This window comes from Rhinolophus sinicus, linkage group LG09 (genome assembly GCF_036562045.2).
Source record: "Rhinolophus sinicus isolate RSC01 linkage group LG09, ASM3656204v1, whole genome shotgun sequence".
Classification (NCBI taxonomy): Eukaryota; Metazoa; Chordata; class Mammalia; order Chiroptera; family Rhinolophidae; genus Rhinolophus; species Rhinolophus sinicus.
This window is the reverse complement of record NC_133758.1, coordinates 55,026,019-55,044,666: the sequence shown is the minus strand read 5'-3', so window position 1 is coordinate 55,044,666 and position 18,648 is coordinate 55,026,019. Positions and strand designations below refer to the sequence as shown.

General features: G+C 39.4%; 1 protein-coding gene across 12 annotated transcripts in view; it reads right to left on the bottom strand.

Moving 5' to 3' along the window:
* The window catches only part of LDLRAD4 (low density lipoprotein receptor class A domain containing 4), a 606,571-nt gene that overhangs the window by 372,666 nt on the left and 215,257 nt on the right, over positions 1-18,648 (bottom strand). Inside the window, exon 1 of one of the 12 annotated variants that reach the window (XM_019718704.2) lies at positions 752-1,073. The exons of the other annotated variants lie outside the window; for them this stretch is intronic. The gene's annotated coding sequence lies outside the window, so the exon portion shown is untranslated. Of the gene's footprint in view, positions 1-751; positions 1,074-18,648 lie in introns of those variants that run through there. 12 annotated transcript variants of the gene reach the window in all.

Here is an 18,648-nt window from a genome sequence, read left to right as displayed (position 1 = left end):
TTTCTTGCATTTACCTTGTCTCCTTCACTAGATTCTAATAGTTCCGAGGGCAAGACATTTTTATTTGCATTTTCCCTCAGAATTTAGCTTATTCGTCAGTAAAAGATACTACTGACAAACAAATCCTCTCTTCTTCTCAAAGGATAGGTAAAAATATGGCTAAACAGGAGAAAAAAAAACCACCATCTTTTATATTAACCCCAATGCAACTGGTGGCAGGGAGCACAATCTCAGGTCTACCGTACGAAGGTCAAGAGTATATATAATGGACATGTTCACCAGAACTTCCTGAAGATTAAGACTGGCCTTATCTGGTAGTGTCCCGAGCTACTGCACATGGAAATATCTATTGAATGCAACAATACATACAATATGATGAACTGTGTAATGAACTCATCTAATGTCTTACACTTGAACAGAAATGTGGAATCTAGAAACAGGAAGTGCTCTTAGATATCATCCAGTTCAATTCAATGTCCTTCCCATGTAAGTAGAAGTTATAACTCAGGTATCATCACAAGTTATGCAAAGCTCGGCCTAGACCAGAATACAAAATTGAGCTAAATCTGATGCTCTTTTAAACATAATATAGAAATTCTTGCTGTTTTAAGGAATCCTATAATGAATCTGGCCTCATAAATAAAAACATACATTAGTAAAAAGTTGTTTGTTGCCTAATTGAGAAGTTCCTTGAATCTGGGTTCTGACAGACTCAGTCTGTCTAGTAGAAGGCACACCAGTAAGTACTCACAGTATTTACACAGGAGATTATGACAATCCGAGGTGATGCGACGGAGACAACATAAAGCTGTGGCTTGGGATCCAGCGGCAGCAAATATGGAACACCATGTCTTTGGGGACAGCTCCAACCTTAGAGCATGCTACATTATCCTGTGTCTCAGCTGCATTTCACAGCCTTCATTCTCAGTTTCTCCGCAGACTGTTCCCATGAAGCATCAGAGTGAGATGAACACAGGCAGTAATTTCCAGAGCCATTTAAATACCAAAGGAAGAGAACCTTCTCTGTAGCCATTTCTGCCTCCTGCTGCTGGAACCTGGTTTCTCAAGGAGAACAAAACCTTCCTGGAGCCACTGGCTTAGTCTGAAAACCTTGGTGGCATATTCTGATGAGAAAAGGTAGAAGGATCAAAAATCATGAAGGAGACAGTGCCCACATCTAAAATCAAGGCCTGATGTCACAGAATATGATCAGCTCCATGGACCATTCCAAGCTGTTTCCCTTGGCCATTCTGGCAGAACAGGAAATGGAAACAGCTTCATCTTTTGAGTTTTTATTATTGTGAATTTAAAAAATTGCTTTATAGAGGTGATGCAAACACTAAACTATATAGGATCCATGTAAACTGACAGACACAGAGCAGGTACTCAATAGTATTTCATACTGAGCATCATCGTAACAGGAATCATTAAGGATAGTCAATACAGTCAACTCAAGTAAATAAAGGCAAAGAGAAAACTAGTTTTCAGTGTGTTCACATGGGGCTCATTGATGACAGTGTTTAATCCCAGCCTACATTCTCTATGACACATAACATAGTCTCACATGTCCACCCTTTGCCCTTCATCTCTGAGCCCACAGGCATAGTAATAGAGGCCACAAGCCATCTCTCTCTGAACCTAGGACTCTAAGTTCCTATAGGACAATGTTTCTCAAACTTTGGGTTGTGACCCATTAGTGGGCTATTTAATTAATGTAGTGGATCATAACCAGTACTTTATTTTTAATAGAGAAGGAAAGAGCGTACATCTCAGGAAGTAAGGGTGAGTACTACCTCAAGAATCTTTCTATACCGTGATATATACGAGGTCAGACTATTAAATTCGCAAACTCATTGCAAAGATGTTGCTAACCTTTTTTGACACCAGAGGAATTATTCATTATGAATTTGTACCAACTGGACAGTTAACCAAGTTTACTATTTGGAAGCGCTGAAAAGGCTGTGTGAAAAACTTGAACTTTTTGCCAACAATTCATGGCTCTTGCATCACGACAATGCACCAGCTCACGCAGCACTGTCTGTGAGAGAGTTTTTAGCCAGCAAACGAATAACTGTATTGGAACACCCTCCCTACTCACCTGATCTGGCCCCCAATGACTTCTTTCTTTACCCAAAGATAAAAGAAATTTTGAAAGGAAGACATTTTGATGACATTCAGGACGTCAAGGGTTATACGATGACAGCTCTGATGGCCATTCCAGAAAAAGAGTTCCAAAATTGCTTTGAAGGGTGGACTAAGGCGCTGGCATTGGTGCATAGCTTCCCAAGGGGAGCACTTCGAAGGTGACTGTAGTGATATTCAGCAATGAGGTATGTAGCACTTTTTCTAGGATGAGTTCGTAAACTTAATTGTCAAACCTCATATGTGGGTGCTGGTATCTGTGTACCAGGTCACAATGTAACATCTATTTCTTAATGTGAATCAAGGTCAGGATGTAAAATTCATTTCTTACTGAGAAATATTATGCTGTTAACACAGATCATCAATGCAGCTCCCTGTGTATAGACCACTTGCAATCAGGAATTTAATTAGTGGTTGAATATTTAAAAAGTCCATGCATTAACTATTCCATATAATTTAGGAGACATATTCTACTGACAAAAACTCCCCAGAAGCCCCCACAGTTCTAAGCATGAGCCTGGCTCCTGGGTAGCCAGTGTGGCCAGGCAGCAGAGCTGGGCTAAAAGGGACAATCTTCACAATTACCCCTTGTTTTAAGACGAGGCAGAACACATGGAGGAGGTAGTCTGACTGCTTAAGCCCACTCAGTGTTCACTAGAAGCCTGTCATCAGCAGAAAAGACACTCAAGGAAAGATATTTATCTACAGAACGTGAAGTTCATTTTCAATATTTTCTGAGAAATAATCAGAGCATTTATCAAAGGTCTGGGGGCACTGAAGTAGCTCTCTAAAATACAAATATGATCAGATTGTTTCCCTGCTTAACATTCTTCAATGTCTCCCACTACTTTCAGGATATAGTTCAAACTCAGGAGCATCTATGGTCTTTCATGATCCAGCCACTTCCTCCCTTCCCATTCTCATCTCCCGCCACTCCCAGGGAGAAGCCCATGCTCCAGCCGTCCTGAGCATCTCCACAAGGTGCCACAGCCAGGCCTGTGCCTAAAGTACCCCTGCAAGCAATGTCCTCACCAAGATCTAGGCCTCTCCCCACAGCCAGCCTGGGCTTCAGGCCCCTGAAGGCTTCTCAGATGTAACTGTCTCTTACATCACCTGTAACCCCAGCATATTTTTCACGTTTCTGTCTCCACCAAGCTGGGTAGGTCCTTGAGGGCAAGAAGTGCATATCATTCCTACATCTCCAGTACCAAATACGGGGCTCCAGAAGTAAGAGGTGCTCCATAAACACTTAACTGAATGGAAAAAGACAAAACCTCCTTAGAAGGAGGGTGAGTGGCCATTGTTCTTTAGTTCACACGTGCCCTGCCTATGTGAGCCTGGCCTCAGCATGTGGTTAAAGCACACTGTCCAATAGCCAGCTGTGGCTTTCCCATTCTTCATTTCAATGTCCAGCTCGTTGCTAGACAGACACATGCACATTGACTGAGCTTCCTGTGACAAAAAGAATTATGGTTTATAATACTTTCCTCCTTTTCCATTGACCCGCCACCCTACCTGGTCAGAAAGTCATTAATACTAACCAGCAAGGTGACCAGTAAACATAACAGACAGCTGTCCCAAGGCTAACAGGCAGCTCAGAGATAAGGACTCTGAGCTGGTAAAAACTATTAAAACAGGTAAACACATCTTTGTGATATATAAAGATTGTATAGTTATATACAAGTAATATGTTATATATTATGTATTATGTATTTTATATATACATGATATATATATATATATATATATACATATACATATATATATATTAGTATATGTGTATGTGGAAATGGAGCTAGAGATAGAGACATATAGAGGTAGAGATAAAACATATTGATCAGTAATAATGAATTAACACATGGCATTGGGGGAAAAGTCACACATACGAGGTTCATGTCAACCTGATGACAAACTCAGTCCCAAAATCCAACAGAAGACTGATTCTGCTTGTGATGTTATAATAAACATTAGAAACAGCAGCTATTACAAATGACAAAGCCATTACAGAAGGAAAAAACAAAAAACTATGTCTGGTAAGCTCCTGGTGACAATACAACATAAGCCCACCCAGTCACTGCACCCAACTATGGCAGTATTCTCTGCCATACTGAGGCTACTCGTGCCCATGTTCCCAGGTAACAGAGACTCATTACCTGCTCAGTCCTGCTATTCATTCACCTGCGTGGGCCATTGGCAAGAAGATGAGGTGGATCTGTGTTTGAAGGGATTCAGTGGGATTAAAGAACAGGAGAGCCTGACTCCTGGTCCTTGCCTCTGAAACTGGAGAACTTCTGAGCAAGAGAGTAAATCTCATCTTCTCAGCCCATGATGGAGCAAGCCCACCCTTCTGGCCCAGTCCATGCCCACAGGGGAAACCCTGCCTGTTTCTTCCGGACAAAGGAGATATTACTTCTCACCCAAGGAGACAAGAAGGAATGGGAGCTGCCCCAGTAGTCGGTACTGACAAACCCCTGGTACAGGTAAAAACTCATTGATGTTTCTAATCCTATGTGTAAACTTGTTAGAGCCTGGAAATAACGCTCACTGAGGGAGCAAGTTTGCACATGGAGATTCAGAGCACTTGGAAAAGCTCATTAACCCCTCCTACCTTTCACAAATCAAAGTATTTCAGATGAAAAGAAAAAGGGGTTTGTCAAGGATGGCACATGGCTGCACACACACTTCACACACCACCGCCAGCATGATCAACAGGACAAAGGGTCATCTCAGAACCTCCATCTGGCCCCAAACCTGAACCTTAATGATCCTCCCCAGCCCCACTCACGTCCCATGGCACACCTGGCTTCCTGAAATATTTGCTGTCTAAGTACCTCTCTGCTTCCTAAGAAGGGAACACATGCTTTGCAGGGCTCTCATCCTGCTGCACTCAGGAGAAGCTCTAATCCTTTCTAGTTCTGCCTCCCTGGTGACTAGCTCCTGCTGTCTACCCCCAGTGTCCCCCTCCACAGACTCCCCAAATCACAGAACTTAAAACTGTCAAATACTTCACCTTAAAGAAGACTCTAGGGTCATTTTTTAAATGCTGATAGGCATTTCAAATAATATTTCACAATAATTGATATGAGTATATATTTCTTTACAATGGAATATTGTTCCATATCTATTATGAGGCTGGTCTTTCCCCATAGTCAAGTAATTTTACCCATCTCTCCTTTATGGACAAGGAAGACCAGAGTCAGAAAGGCTAAAGGCTTTACTGAAGGCTGGGAGGTTAGACTGTAACAAAATTCAACTTATAAGAGCTCTTTCATGGAAAGCCAGCCTCTTTGGACTACACCAACTTGGTTTCTCCAGAGAAGCAGGGCTAGGGCTGCAGCACCCTCATGATGGCCCTGCCACAAAAGTAAGAAAAAGCATCCCTTGCCCTGCCTATGGGAACTCTGGCACTGAGGAGGAGATCCATGTGTCATGTCTACCCATAAGCTATGAGTAGCTGGATCCAGCATAACAAAAAATAAACTAGAATCACAACGAAACAAAGAAAGTCAAACAGCTTGTCCTCTTCTTCTCCCAACTAAAATAGTTCAAAAAAGATGAAACATAAATAGGACAAAAAAAGAACTGTAAAAGAAAGTCATAGCACTTTGCTAGATGAACAAATTCAGGTTAAAAAAGAGCAGGCGAAAGGGAGATATGGTGTTTGGCTGGTTAGGAATGAAGACAGCTCAGTTCACTGAGGTCTGGGCTCCTGCCATCTTCCCCATGACCTTGGACAACTATTTCAACTTCTCTAATCTCAAGTTTCCTCACAGGTAAAGGGAGAGATGGAACTAGAAGCCTACCAGGTCTCTTTCCACCCCAAAAGTATGAAACAAGAAATTCATGAATAGCACAAATTAAGCTACTAATCAATAATTTCCACAAAGTTCAAACAGGTCTTTGATTAGGAGCATCTCCCAAAACTTGAGGTGTTCCTAAATAATCTGGTCCCAAGACACCTACAACAAAGTGCCTAGAGAAATAATAGAAGTGAAATGAACCAGGTAAGTGCCATAGAAACATCTAGAAAAGCACTTGGCACACAGCAGGCTCTCATCTGAGTGGACAGGACAGATGGACCACAGATAGACAACAGATGGATAAAATCAGAATTGCTTTGTGAAGAAAAACTACTTTATATCTATGTTTTTAATATTTGCTCAATTTTAATATGACTTTTAAAGTTAAGTTCTGGTATAGACTGAGCTATTAATAACTACAGCTCCTTAAACAGAAAGTAGCCACAACTGAAAGGGGTCCAGGCCAGGGGACAGCACCCACTTCACATAGCCAGAACTGCCACATGCATTCTCCCCATCTTTTTGTAGCTCCTGGCATCAAGGTCCTCACCCTCTCCGGGTCCCCTCCTGATGTGTCTGTTTTCCTTCTCCTGTTTATTTTCGTGTTGGTGTTGTGGCTGCTGCTTCCTCCTCAGCTCCTCCCCTAAGTGTTGGGGTCCCCAAAGTCCCATTATCAGGCTTCTCCTCTTCTTCTTCCAGAAACTCATCTTCACAACCGTCTATGTGTTAATATCCCCAAATCTGTAATTTTGGCTCAGGAAACTTTTCCTGAGCTCCACGTCCACTTCCTGGGTAGTCTCACTTGCATATGTCCAAATATCCCTAATTTTAAGACATCAAAAAACAAATTGTTCCTCCCAAACCTGTTCCTTATCTTTTTATACTCCCTGATTCAAAACAGAAGGTACAGTCATCCCAGGCCCTCCATGTTCCTTACCTGAACTCTCATCAACCCCCTTCAGTCTATTCTGTTCACACTGCCACAGCTATATTTCTGGAACATTCTTCTGTTCAGAGCTTTTCTGGATGGAAACTGACTACGGTTCCCCAATGCCTGTGGTGTAATGTGTAATTCCTGAGTGTAACGGATGAAGCCCTTCATAGTCTGAACTTTCCAGACTATAGGCCTGCCCTCTACTCAGACCCCTATAACCAGCCACATCAGGCTTGCTGCCTGCCCCTAAACTCACCAGACTCCTTCCTGTCCCAAGGAATGACCCATTCAGGTCTGAGACCCTTCCACTCCTTCCCTGCCTGCTAGTCCCTATGTATTCTAGAAAGTCCTTCTTAAATATTGTGTGCCCTCCTCTGCACTATATCCCCCCAGCTGTCTACCACCTGACACACAGCCTTCTCAGGCTGTCACAGTCCACTCACAGGTCTCCCCCACCACACTGTGGTTCTCAGACTTTGCATCGATCAAAAGCATCTGGGGATTTTATTTAAAACTAAGATTCCAAGTTCCATCTCCATAGGTAGTGATTCAGTGGAGCTAGAGCGCGGTATAGTGCCTTCCTTCACATTTCCAAAGGACTTTCCTGTGGACAGCAAATAAGACTACTCTACATAGCTCTAATGGCCAGAACTAGGACCACTGAGTGAAAAATACAGCTTCCACTCATTGACAGGAAACAAGTTTTAATAATTAAGAGCCATGCAAAACTGAAACAGTCTGCCTCATGAGGCAGTAGGCTCCCCATCACTGCAGTTGTTGGAGAAAGGCTAAATGACCACATGTTGAGGGTACGGTAGAAGGATTCAGCCATCACATAGGTTTGCATCAGATAGCCAAGAAATGCCCTCTAGCTTTTACAATAATAGTAATTGTGTATGGGTTAACCCTTGCTGAATCTCACTCAGAGCCCAACCATAGATCAGCCATGACCCAGATTCCCACAGAAGCTGTTTATAGACAGAGAGTCAGGAGCCAAAGCCAGTATTCATTAATTCCGCCTAAAAAATAGGACTTGAGTCTCAAGTATTCTTGCTACTAAAAGCAAGGGGCTATGAAGGGTTGTTTTTGTTTTGTTTTGTTTTTTTAATGTGAGAGGAATTAGACAAACGAATTCGCACGTGAAAGATCAAACTACCCTCAAATTTATTCAGAAGGATTTTTTCTCATGTTGAAGTTTTCAATATCAAATAAATATATGACAGACCTTGATCTCTAAGAGCTGATATAAGATGGTCGGTCAATGCAGGGGTAAAGAAATACTGATCTTCAAAAATCAAATATTTAATTTTAGCTGAACATCAAACAATCCTGACTTTTCCACTAAAGGACCTGTGAATCATTCCATTAATTGTCTTCAGGGAGACAATATGAGAAAGAAACAATGCTCTCTTTTCTCTTTCCATTGAAAACTAACCAGGGCCTCTTACAGACCACTCATTGACTTTGAGATAAACACATAGTATTTTACAGAGCATATTACAGAGCCTATTGTATAATGTTTTCACTTAACATATATTATAACTCACTCTACACTAATTATTCTTCGGAACAGAACATTTATATGACCTCAGTATATTTGAGGACAATCTTTTAAAATTCAGAATAAACCTCATCTTAACTCCTTGTTGATAACAAGATCAGGTCTAGTAGGGATGGCAGCAAAGAACAAGCACAGTACATGGAATTATTTATAGAGACTTTTAATACTGACAGGAGTCGTAAAAAGTAAAGTGTCAAGTCATGCTCTAGTGCTGTTAATTTGGCAATTAAAATGTTTTACATTTTTTAAAATGAGACTTAATTATAACTATAAAGACTTAAGGTATCTATGAGACCACAACTAATATTTATTTTTATAACAGTACTATTCCTGACACTACACATTTTATCGTGGAAATGAGAACACTGTTACCATTATCAGCTGTCAAAACACATCCTGAAAGCCAAGGTCATAAGCCAACATTAACTCAAAGATGTGATATTCAAAAGTGCAAAACTGTCCTCAGAGCTGACTCCTAGACTCCTCTGATATGATACACTAGTCACACTTCAGAAATCTGCCTTTTTAATTCCTACTTCATTTTCCTCTGTTGCAATCCTAAAGACTTTCTTTAAGGGAAGTAACTTGAAGCCTGCCCACCCATCCACTCCCATTCATTCTTATTCTCAAACCTTGCTGCCAGTTGGCGTTTTTAAGATTAACCTGATAACTAACTACAGCTCATAGAAGTGGTTACAAACATGATTAGTTTTTCACAAAAGATGAATCAGTCTCTCTTATCTCAAGCAAAGAAAAAAACTTAGTAGTTTTCCAATTAAGCTCTTCTCTGAAGGCATAAAAGTATCCAACAAGCTCAAATCCAGGGATCCACCAACTTCCCATGTAATTTTCAAAAAGGGAGTCAGAAGAACTGCCCTTAACACAAATACTAAGTCTCATCCAAGAATAAATTTATGATGTTTATCATCTTTGCATTGCACTTTTCATTTCTATTTAATCAGTTTCCATACTGTTAGTTCTATCAAGCTGTTTTCTGCTACTTTCACCTTTTGAATTTTCTACTTGTTTTATTCAGTTTGTCTTCTAAGATGTATTTGTATTTATGTATCTGCTAAGGTCCAGGTAGGAACATCTAGATGCATAACTGAAGCAAATAGACTGAGATCCAAGGTCACCACCAGGACTGAATCCTGCCAGGGCGGTGATTTCAAAATCAGACCACCACAGTAGGTTGGCTCTATGATATTCCTAAAAGCTACTCCAAATCATGCCTTGATCTCCTGTGTGTCAGTTCCCTCTACTTACAGAACTTTATGGGCATATTCCAAAGCACCATGTGTAAGGTCTATTTGGACTGCAAAAGACTTCAAATGATAAGGTCACTAGAACGCTAAACTGACACAAATGTATGAAAGTAAAATCATGACTCACATGCTGAAAACCAAGAAATGTTTGGTACAAGCTGTGAGAAAATCAGATAAGAACTGCTGCCTGACATTCCTACATAAACTGGCACAACATGCAACTACCCGTTAACAGAAATGTTGGTATACAAAGCAAAGCAACTATAACAAATTGCAAAGATGGCCTCTCTTCTCTGACACCTCTGCTTACATTGTATTCCAAACACATGTCTTTACCCATCCACCTACCTCTGTGTGTAACAATCACAAGTTTATGCTCCACCATTAAACCACCATACAATTAAGACATGCCAATTATGTCAAGGCCCCTTGCTGACAGGAATCAGAACAGGCACCCCTGGCTCAGCTGTGACCCTGCTCTGACTGACTGGAACAAAACCCCCACAAAGAACAACATGGTGTGTAGTTGACATCATGCTAGCCCCTTAATGGGAAACATGCAACTTACTACTTTTCATCCATCAAACTGTTGCAACGGGCCCTTCTCAGCTCTGTCAGTGTAGTCTTCACTGCAGTGAAAATACCTAACATGGATGAGGGTACTGATGATGTCATCCAGACAACCTATGAGATTAAATGCCCTGGAGCCCATGAAAGAATCCATATGGAAAGGCCCAGAAAGATGATGTCCTAAGCGTCCAGCAGATGAAACAATACAAAGCTGGCTGAGGGCCATGGCTGATGTTGGCTGTCTTATCTGTAGGGCTGTACTTAGAGCCATGGAACCACCATCCAAGGTGAAGTACAACAAAAAGCACTTAGAAATAAGTCAGACTAAGAAAGACAAATACTATATGATCTCACTTATATGTGGAATCTAAAGAACAGAATAAACCAACAAACGAAACAGAAACAGAGAACAAACTGATGATTGTCAGAGGGGAGGGGGTTAGGGAACTGGGTAAAAAAGGGAAGGTATTAAGAAGTACAAATTGGTAATTACAAAACGTCGTGGAGATGTAAAGTACAGCATAGAGAATATAGTCAGTCATAGTGCAACAACTATGTATAGTGCCAGGTGGGTACTAGACTAATGGTAGGTGGGGGGAAATCACTGCATAAATTATATAAATGCCTAACCACTATGCTGCATAACCTGAAACTAATATAAAATAATATTGAATTTCAACTGTAATTTAAAAACATAAATAATTTAAATTTTTTTTTTTAAAGAACTTAAGAAGTATATGCTCTTCTTCAACCACAACACCTCTCCCTTACGAGAAATCATGACCAGAAAAGTGGGCATAGTATGTATGCTAAAATGACAGAAGAAATGGGAACTTGCATACAGAGGAATACTTTGACTGAACAATGGAAGAGATGCCCTGTAGTCACATCAAGGATCTTCTTGATGAGCAATGGTGTCCTCTCACAGCGGTTGCTTTGGTGCTGAGACCTTTAAACATGTGCAACTATCCCTACTCCTTCACCCTATAACCTAATAGCTACAAAATATTTGGTGCAAACCTTAAACACAAATCTTAATGCAAAATTTGGTGGGGGTTGTTATATTCATCTCACATCCATTTGCCTCCCTCGGGGAATAAAGCGACCAAATTCAGTGGGAAGAAAATGGGGGAAAAGGTAGGACAGAAAAATATCAGTAATTCTCCCTGGGGCCAGGAATGGGCACCTTCACATCACCTCTTACTTGCATAGTGAAAAACCAATGCATGCCCATCTTCCTCTTTTATTCAGCTTCCACTCTTGAGAGGCCTTGTGTGAGAAGGTATCCAACTGCCCTGCTTCTCAGTGCCTGTTTTACTTTTTGAATAACGATACTAGAGACTTCTTTCTGAGTCAAATTATCTTTGTATGTAAGGGCAGAAATTGGAAACTCCACATTATATTTACTTACGTTCTTTTCATAAATATTCATGGTCATTTTGTATGTATGACCTCTAAATTCCCTGACTTAAAATTCAGGGATCTTTTGTCATACTGATTTATTTTAGTACTGATATCTGTAATGGAGGCTGAAGGTCTAATCAGACAAAACGCATGATAGCATTGAGAACAAAAGCTAAACAGGATTGTCACTGATAAATATTGGTACTGTCCTTGCAGGGAACAGTGTAATATTGTATATTTTCACACCTGTATTTATCTTGCTACATAGCAAGTTAGATTACAACCTTCCTGAGATCAGAAAACACATTTTTCTGAGAAGAGAAGCTACATAGGATATTTTGTTCTCAGTCTGATTCTAAAATAAACCTGTTTCCAAAGTGGCTGAGAGATGTAATTTCTTTTCTCCATTGATAACGAGAGAAATGACTAGCAGGAAAACTGAAAGCCTGGGTCCTAGGTGAGGTGAGCTCGGCTCAGATCCTGGGTGGCCAAGCCTCACACATCACTCATCAAGAGACACCATTTTCTAAGACTCACTACAGCTTGAAGTCTTTTCATTCCATGGCCCATCTACAGCTCACACTCTCTGTGTTCCATCAGAAGCTGAAAACACCTTAGTCTCATTGATTTCAAAAGCCAAAAACAGTCAGAAACAAAATTTATCAGTTTCCAACTGTGACTCAGCCATATGCCTGCTGGTTGGGAGGAAATCTTTGAAACATACAAGCCAATCTCAAGAATAGCTTCTATTCCTGGGTATTTTATTCTTTTTGTTGCAATTGCAAAAGGAATTGTTGTTTTTGTTTTAATTTCTTTTTCTGAGATTCCATTGTTAGTATATAGGAATGCAATGAATTTTTGTACGTTGATTTTGTAGCCAGCATCTTTACTGTATTCGTTGATTGTTTCTAATAGCTTTTTGGTGGAGTTTTTAAGGTTTTCTATGTATAGCATCATGTCATCTGCAAAGAGTGACAATTTAACTTCTTCATTCCCAATTTGGATACCTTTTATTTCTTTCTCTCGCCTGATTGCTCTGGCAAGAACTTCCAATACTATGTTGAAAAGCAGACATGACAGGGGACAGCCCTGTCGTGTTCCTGAACGTAGAGCAAAGGGTTTCAGTTTCTCACCGTTAATTGTGATATTAGATGAGGATTTGTCATATATGGCCTTTATTATGTTAAGGTATTTTCCTTCTATACCTATTTTATTAAGTGTTTTAATCACAAATGGATGTTGTATCTTGTCAAATGCTTTTTCTGCATCAATTGATATAAGCATATGATTTTTGTCCTTTATTTTGTTTATGTGATGTATCACATTGATGGACTTGCGGATGTTGAACAATCCTTGTGCCCCGGGGATGAACCCCACTTGGTCGTGATGAATAATATTTTTAACGCATTGTTGTATTCGGTTTGCTAGAATTTTGTTTAGGATTTTTGCATCTGTATTCATCAGAGATATTGATCGGTAGTTTTCTTTTTTTGTGTTGTCCTTGCCAGGTTTTGGTATCAGGGTAATGTTGGCCTCATAAAATGAGTTAGAGAGTACTGTATCTTCTTCAGTTTTTTGGAAGAGTTTGAGTAGGACAGGTATTAGAGCCTCTTTGAATGTTTGGTAGAATTCACTAGTGAAGCCATCTGGTCCCAGACTTTTGCTTTTGGAAAGGTTTTGGATGACTGATTCAAATTCCTCACTGGTGATCGGTCTATTTAAATTTTCCAGTTCTTCATGATTCAGCCTAAGAAGGCTATGTTTCTAAGAATTTGTCCATTTCTTTAGGTTATTGAATTTGGTGGCATATAGTCCTTCATAGTATTCTTGGATGATCCGTTGTATTTCTGTGGCATCCGTGATAACTTCCCCTCTTTCATTTCTGATTTTGTATATTTCTGTCTTTTCTCTTTTTATCTTAGTGAGTATAGCCAAGAGTTTGTCAATTTTACTAATCTCTTCAAAGAACCAGATCTTTGTCACATTAATTTTTTCTATTGTCTTTTTGTTCTCTATTTCATTTAGTTCTGCTCTGATTTTTATTATTTCCTTCCTTCTGCTGACTTTGGGTTTCACTTGTTCTTTTTCTAGTTCTTTAAGGTGTAACATGAGGTTCTTTATCTGGGTTTTCTCTTGTTTCTTGAGATAGGCCTGTAACAATATAAATTTCCCTCTTAAAACTGCTTTTGCCTCATACCCAAAATTTTGGTAGGGTGTATTTTCATTCACATTCGTTTCTATGTATATTTTGGTATCTCCTCTCATTTTTCCTTTTGACAGTCATTCTTTAAAAGCCTGTTGTTTAATCTCCACATATTTGTGATTTTTCCTGCTTTCTTTTTGCAATTGCTATCCAATTTCAAAGCCTTGTGAGCAGAGAATGTGCTTGGTATGATTTCCATCTTCTTCAATTTGCTCAGGATAGTTTTATGTCCCAATGTATGTTATCTCCTTGAGAATGTTCCATGTACACTAGAAAAGAATATATAGTCTGATGTTCTAGGATGAAGTGCTCTATAAATGTCAATGGGAAAGACCTATATACTTAAAGCTATAAGACATTTTTAAAAGAAATTGAAGAAGACACTAAGAAATTGAAAGACATTCCGTGTTTATGGATTGGAAGAATCAACATAGTTCAAATGGTCATATTACTCAAAGCAATACACAGATTTAATGTAATCCCCATCAAAATCCCAATGGCATTTTTTAGAGAAATAGAACAAAAATCAACAGATTTGTATGGAACCACAAAAACCCCAAATAGCCAAAGCAATCCTAAGAAAAAAGAACAAGGCTGGAGGTATCACACTTCCTGACTTTGGCTTGTACTACAGGGCTACAATAATCAAAACAGCATGGTATTGGCAGAAAAACAGACACACAGACCAATGGAATAGAATTGAGAACCGAGAAATAAACCCATGTGCATATGGACAGATAATTTTCGACAAAGAAGCCAAAAATATACAATGGAGAAAAGATAGCCTTCTCAACAAATGGTGCTGGGAGAATTGGAAAGCCACGTGCAAAAGAATGAAACTAGACTGCTCTCTGTCACCATGTACCAAAATTAATTCAAAATGATCAAAGACCTAAACATAAGACCTGAAACAATAAACTGCATAGAAGAAAACATAGGTACTAAACTTATTGACCTTGGGTTCAAAGAGCATTTTATGAATTTGACTCCAAAGGCAAAGGAAGTAAAAGCTAAAATAAACCAATGGGACTATATGAAACTTAAAAGCTTCTTCACAGCAAAAGAAACCATCGACAAAATAAAGAGGCAACCAACTGAATGAGAGAAGATTTTTGCAAACGATGCCTCTGATAATGGGCTAATATCCAAAATATACAAGAAACTCATACAACTCAACAACAGAAAACAAACAATCCAATTAGAAAACGGGCAGAGGACCTGAAGAGACATTTTCCAAAGAGGACATACAAATGGACAACAGACATATGAAAAAATGCTCAACATCACTAATCATCAGAGAAATGCAAATAAAAACCAAAGTGAGATATCACCTCACCCCAGTCAGAATGGCTATCATCAACAAGACAAATAGTAACAAGTGTTGGAGAGGCTGTGGAGAAAAAGGAACCCTCACACACTGTTGGTGGGAATGCAGACTGGTGCAGCCGCTATGGAAGGCAGTGTGGAGGTTCCTCAAAAATTTAAGAATAGAATTACCATATGACCCAGCGATCCCTCTCCTGTGTATGTACCCAAAAAAATCTGAAAACATTTAACCATAAAGAAATATGTGTTCCAATGCTCATTGTAACTTTATTTATAGTGGCCAAGACATGGAAACAACCAAAATGTCCTTTGATAGATGACTGGATAAAGAAGTTGTGGTATATACACACAATGGAATATTATTCTGCCATAAGAAAAGATGAAATAGTACCATTTGCAACAGCATAGATGGATATTTAGATTATAATGCTAAGCGAAATGAGTCAGACAGAAAAAGTACAGAACCATATGATTTCACTGATATGTGGTATATAAAAGTGAAAACAACAGAAGAACAAGACAAACAAATAAAGAAACAAAAACTCATAGACATAAACAATAGCTTAGTAGTTACCAGAGGGTAAGGGGGAGGAGGGTGGTAGATGAGGGTAAAAGGGATCCAATATATGCTTATGGAAAGAGAATTGACTCTGGGTGGTGAACACACAATATGATACACAGATGATATATTACAGAATTGTACACAGATTGGAGGAATCTGTACCTCTACAGTTGTTATAGTTGGCCTTCACCATGATGTGCTTAATGCAGCTGTTTCCAGAAAGCTTAATTCTGAAGGATAATATTTCTGATGAACTACCAACATTTATATCATTTATCATCTATAAAATCAAATTCAACTGGCACTGTCTCCTGACTAAGTGTCCAAAAGGGACAACTCCCAGGGAATTAAATTCATAGTGAGTTCACAATCATGTTTATCGCTGATAAAAATATTCACTCCCTTCCTTACTATTATTACATAGCAAATGGAACAGCAGAGTATGAGAGTTAGTAGCTAATAATATGACTTTGCTTTTAAGCTGACTTAATTGTAAAGACGAGAAGCTCATTATTTAACAAGAAGCCCATCCCACTGTTAGACAACTCCAACTGTTAGAAGCTACCTTCCAAAAATGGAGAATTTTTCTTCCTGTACCTTGTACTGATAGGCCCTAGACTGATAATCTCAAGCACTCAAGCAGTGCCCAAACCCTACTGCTTCTTCCACTGAAAGAAACAAAACAAAACAAAACAAAACAAAACAAAACAAAAAAAACTTGGGTTTTTTTGTTGTTGTTGTATGTTTTTGTTTTGTTTTTTTTGGGGGGGGGGATGGTGACAGGACTTTTATTGGGGAACAGTGTGTACTTCTAGAACTTTTTCCAAGTCAAGTTTTTGTCCTTTCAATCTTAGTTGTGGAGGGCGCAGCTCAGCTCCAGGTCTAGTTGCCGTTGTTAGTTGCAGGGGGCACAGCCCACCATCCGTTGCGGGAGTCGAGGCGTCGAACCAGCAACCTTGTGGTTGAGAGCTCTGTGCTCCAACCAACTGAGCCATCTGGCACTGGCCCATGTGGGAATCGAACCAGCAGCCTTCAGCGTTAGGAGCACAGAGCTCCAACCACCTGAGCTACCGGGCCGGCCCAAGGAGGGCTTTTATTTGAAGGCCTTTGTCTTACAACTATGGAGTCCTCTCCATTCTTGGGCTCCTCAACTGCTTTTCATGTAACATGATATCCAAATTCTCCTCCATCAGAGTCCCTGCCTCTGAACCATCTCTAGTGTGTCAATGCTTATACTTTAGCACAAAACTTGAAACTAAAGAGATATAGCCTGACCAATGTGGGCTTCCATGCACTGACTTAGACACTAATCTTCTATGAATGAATGCAGCCTTTCTGAAAATCCAGTGGTGGTGTTTTATTTGTTTTCAGCTGCCTCATATTTTTGATGTGCATCACAGTTTTGGATTTTGTTGTGTTTTACTACTAACCCTTTCTCCATCCAGTCTTTTTCACTTTCCTATCCAAAAATTATGTAACTGAGCTTCTGAACCCAAATACAGGTGAGATCTTTATTTTTACCCATGTTAAATTTGAGCCTATTTGTGTTAACTATTTTTTCTAACCTATCAATTCCTTTCTGAGTTATAATTCTGTTATATTTACTGTTTCCAACTGAAAATATAAGCCATCTGTCTTAGGCCATTCAGGCTGCTATAACAAAAATACTGTAAACTGGGTGGCTTATAAAGAACATTTATTTCTCACAGTTTTAGAGGCTGAGCATTCCAAGATCATGGTGTTGGCAGAGAGTGGTGTCTGATGAGGGCCCACTTCCTCATAGACAGCCGTGTTCTCTCTGTAACTTCACATAGCGGAAGGGGTGAGCTAACTCTCTGGTTTCTCTTTTATAAGGGCACTAATTCCATTCATGAGGGCTCTGCCCTCATAAATTAATCACCTCTCAAAGGCCCCACTTCCTAATACCATCACCTTGGGGGTTGGAATTTCAACATATGACTTGGGGGTGGGGGTGGGAAGCACACAAACATTCAAACCCTAGCATCATCCTTCTAAACTTAAATCACTGGGAAAGGTCCAAAGAGGACAGGGTTAGAATTCCAATGCAATAAACTGTTTTCAGTAATCATAATTGGCAATGGGAGTATTGGCATTTTCCTTCTAACTTTGTTGTACATGTAAAATGAGATGAATGAGTAATCATGAAATATTCTCATTCCATCATTCCTCATGTTCTTCAGAACCAGGATTCTCACTGTAGAAGAAAGAACATAAATGTAATATAAAAAAGATTAGGTAATACCCAGTAATCCTGAAATTGTAAATTTGAATTGAATATATTAAGATGAATTCACAAGATCTTTTAACTTGTGATATGTATATTACACCTAGCTCTATCCACTGAAAAGGCTTAAAAACAATAACCTAGGATTAGTGAGTATCCCTAGTACTCAGACTATGCTCTTGAAATGTGATTTCCCATTAAAAGAAACCACGGCTTTTAGGGGAAATGTCTGATCCCAGGTCTTGTACATAAAATGTACAAGATGAGCTTCTTGTCATACCACATAGCAAGAAAAACATCAAAGACTACCAGGATCATGTCAAACAAAACTCAGCAGACAACTGAAAGAGGTTCTCATTAGTCAAAGATAGCACCATCTGAACTTCAATAATAATAATTATTATAATGGATTGACTCCCATTTGTTTAAATCCATAAGCTCATAACTGTATTTTTAAAACTAATCAGTCATCTTTTGAGTATGACAGAAACTTGATGATGAAAAGGAACATCAAGCATTTATATTAACTGTACCACCAAGTAACCAAATGGTAGATGAGGTAAAGCATCTCCTTACAAAAATCCTCCAGCTAATAAGAAAAATCAAGATAATGGAATTACAATAGGACGAGCTTAC